This window comes from Rhincodon typus, chromosome 12, assembly GCF_021869965.1.
Source record: "Rhincodon typus isolate 14 chromosome 12, sRhiTyp1.1, whole genome shotgun sequence".
NCBI lineage: Eukaryota > Metazoa > Chordata > Chondrichthyes > Orectolobiformes > Rhincodontidae > Rhincodon > Rhincodon typus.
This window is the reverse complement of record NC_063343.1, coordinates 33,517,386-33,521,197: the sequence shown is the minus strand read 5'-3', so window position 1 is coordinate 33,521,197 and position 3,812 is coordinate 33,517,386. Positions and strand designations below refer to the sequence as shown.

Sequence of the window (3,812 nt, the reverse complement as noted above, 5' to 3'; positions counted from 1 at the left end):
TATTTGCACACTTTTAAGGATTGTCCAAGTATTGTTTTGGTCCGAAAACATTGGAAATAAAAGTCAGTTTTTTTCTTGTTGGTGTCCTTTTGATGTCAAAGTTGCAACCAAGAGGGACATTATATAATTCAATTGCAAATCACATTGGATGCCAGTTTGAGAGTGCTTTTAGCTCATGAATTCCACAAATATTCACTTGAGTACACAAAGATGACAGCTGAATGCAATGATTTTGGATCACAGCACTACAGCCAACACCATCTACTAACCTTGGCTGAAAGCACATTAAGCAGCAAGAAGGACTTCCCACCAGCCCTTTGAAAGAATAATCAACAACTTGCCAGTTAGCTGTCTGGATGATTGCAGCTCCAAACAACATACAGGACAAAGCAGCCCACCTAATAGGCATCCCATCCATGTCCTTTAGCATTCTTTCCTCCATCAGCAGCACAGAGTGGCAGCTGTGTGTACTGCCAATTAGATGTACTGCAACAATCAGCCAAGCTTCCTGTAGATCAGTAACTTCTACAAGCAGTAGGAAAAGAGCAGTAGATGCATGGGAGTGTTGCTGCCTGCAGGTTCCCCTCCAAGTTACACACCATCCTGACTTGGATAAGTTGTTTTACTGTCATTAGCTTAAAAAACTGTAACTGTCTCCTAAATCTACTACGAGTGCGCCTACAATACATGGATGTAGAAATTAAAATAGGCAGTTTGCCACAACCGTAAGGGCAATTATGGATGAGCACCATTGCTGACCTTGGCAGTAGCTCCCACACCATTTGAAAGAGTAGGTCAGATGAGTGTGTGGCTAAGGAGCTGGTGCAGAGGGCAGAGTTTCAGGTTATTGGATCATTTGGACCTTTTCTGGGGCAGGGGTGACCGGTACAAGAGGGGCAGGTTGTACCTAAACTGGAGGTGAATCAATGTTCTCGCAGGGGGGTTTGCTAGTGCTACTTGGGAGGATTTAAACTGGAGTGGCAGGGGGTTGGGAACCAAAGCAGCATGTCAGCAAGTGGAGGGATTAAGGGGAAGGTAGATTTTAGGACCAGTAAATCAGAAAGAAAGGACAGGCAGAGATACGTAAATGAACATGATGGTACTAATGGGCTGAAATGTATTTATTTCAATGAAAGGAGTACTAAAGGTAAGGCAGATGAACTTAGAACCTGGATCAATACATGGGACTATGGTGTTGTGGCTATTACAGAGACTTGGTTGAGAGCGGCACAGGACTGGCTGCTCAACGTTCCAGGGTTTTGTTGTTTTAGACGAGATAGAGAGTAAGGTAAAAATGGTGAGGTTGTAATACTAATCAGGGAGAATGTTACGTCTGCACTCAGAGAGGATATGTGGAAGGCTCATGCACTGAGGCAATTGTAGGTAGAGCTCAAAAATAAGATGGGTGCAATCACTGTGATTGAGTTATACAATAGGCGTCCCAACAGCCCTCGAGAGATTGAGGAACAAATATATAAGCAGATTATGGAAAGGTGCAATAAAGACAGAGTTGTCATAGTGGGTGACTTTAACTTCCCCAGCATTGACTGGGATTCCCTTAGAGCAAGAGGCTTAGACAGGGTTGAATTTGTGAAGTGCATGCAAGAGGGGTTTTTGAAATAATATGTGGATAGTGCAACTAGAGGAGGGCCCATACTGGACCTTGTATTGGCTAATGGCCAGGTGACTAACCTTTCAGTGGGAGAACATTTTGGTAACGGTGATCACAACTCCTTAAGTTTTAGGATAGATATGAACAAAGATAAGTCAGGATCTTGCAGGAAAGTACTTAGTTGGAGGAGGGCAAATTATGTCAGTGTTAGGCAGGAGCTAGGGAGTATTAATTAGGAGGAACTATCCACATTTGACATATGTGAACTCTTTAAAGACCTGCATGTTCCAGTAAGGAGGAAGGACAAGGATGGCAAGACAAGGGAACCTTGGATAACGAAGGAGATTGTGAACTTAGTCAAAAAGTAAAAAGAAGCATATGTAAGGTTTAGGAAGCTAAAATTGGATGGGGACCATGAGGAATATAAAGAAAGCAGGAAAGTACTCAAGCAGGGAATTAGGAGAGCAAGGAGGGGCCATGAAATGACCTTGGCAAGTAGGGTTAAAGAGAATCCCAAGGCATTCGACAAATATATTAAAAACAAGAGGATAACGAGGGAGAAGATAGGACCATTCAAAGATAAAGGAGAGAACTTGTGCTTGGAGTCAGAGAATATGGGTGAGATCCTAAATGAGTAATTTGCATTGGTATTTACCCAGGAAAAGGATATGGAGGATAGTGAGGTTTGTGTGAAAAATGTTAATATGCTAGGGCATTTTGAGATCAAGAAAGAAGTGGTATTGGATCTCATGAAGAGCATTAAGGAGGATAAGTACCCAGGGTTTGATGGTATCTGACCCAGATTATTGAGAGAAGCAAGAGAGGAGTTTGCTGGGGTCTTAACCAAGATCTTTGTACCCTCTCTAGTCACTGGAGAGGTCCTGGAGGACTGGTGAGTAGCTAAAGTTGTTCCTCTGTTCAAGAAGGGAAATACAGATAATCCAGGAAACTATAGACTTGTGAATCTTACTTTGGTGGTTGAGATGATTTGGAGAGAATTCTTAGGGATAAGATTATGTACATTTGGAAAAGTGTGACCTAATTAGGGACAGTCAGCATGGCTTTGTGCAGGGCAGGTCATGTCTTACTAACTTGGTTGAATTTTTTGAGGAGGTGGCGGAGGTGATTGGTGAGGCTAGAGCAGTGGATTTTGCTTACATGGATTTTAGTAAGGCTTTTGAGAAGGTCCTTCATGGTTGGCTCATCCAGATGATTAAGATGCATGGGATCCACGGTGACTTGGCCGCATGATTCAGAATTGGGTTGCCCATAGAAGACAGAGGGTATTTGCAGAAGGTTGTTTCTCAGGCTGGAGGTCCGTGACTAGTGGTGTTCAACAGGGATCTGTACTGGGACCTCTGCTGTTTGTGATATATATAAGTGACTTAGATGAAAATGTAGATGGATGGGGTAGTAAGTTTGCAGCTGATTATGGTGGGATCAGACTTTCTCCTCTACACTTCACTAAACACTAAGTTTTCTCTTTTCTACTACCATTATGAGGCTCTTCATTATCGTATCTGGTTGCAGTGAGTAAAAAAGCCTACGATTTTGAATGTGTAAACTGCTGTTTCAACTAATAATTCACTTCAGCAGTGGGCAACTTCAACACATTCCACCTGGAAAACAATATGACTAGAAGAATGAACCTTGTGTGACAGAGCAAGCCGAGAGGAGAGTAAATAGGAAGAGAAAAATTAAGGCTTTCAATTGGATAGCATTCAGTGAACAATTATTCTCCTTAAACCTTAGCAAGGGCCACTGTAGGAGGATTTTTTTCTCAGGGGAGAGTGTGAACGCAATCCTCCGCTATCACAAATTTTGCAGTCGATTATCCTGTGTTTGGGGACATTGCAGGCACCAGCACACCCGAAGTGCAGTGGGATACCCTTGTCCTGGGACAATGGTCTTTGGGATTACGGATCTCCCCTGCCAGTTATGTGGGAGGTATCATTGCTTCAACAAGGACATTTTCATTGAAATATGCAACCAGCTGCAACCACAGCTATAACTACAACCTCGTGTTAAGAGAAGACAGCACAATGGCTGACTACTGCATTAAATAGATATACATCTGGCTAGTTCCAGACTGGGGATTATGCAGCATCTCTCAATTTGTTGTCCACATGTATTTAAGAGTAATCATTAAATCCCTCTATTTAATAAAAGTTCACTGTATTAATTACTCTCTCATGTCATT

General features: G+C 42.4%; 1 non-coding gene across 1 annotated transcript; it reads right to left on the bottom strand.

The window, feature by feature from the left end:
• Positions 1–3,393: 3,393 nt before the first annotated feature.
• Positions 3,394–3,556, bottom strand: LOC125484604. The gene has a single exon (XR_007263438.1). It is a non-coding gene; the product is annotated as a U1 spliceosomal RNA (small nuclear RNA).
• Positions 3,557–3,812: the final 256 nt, after the last annotated feature.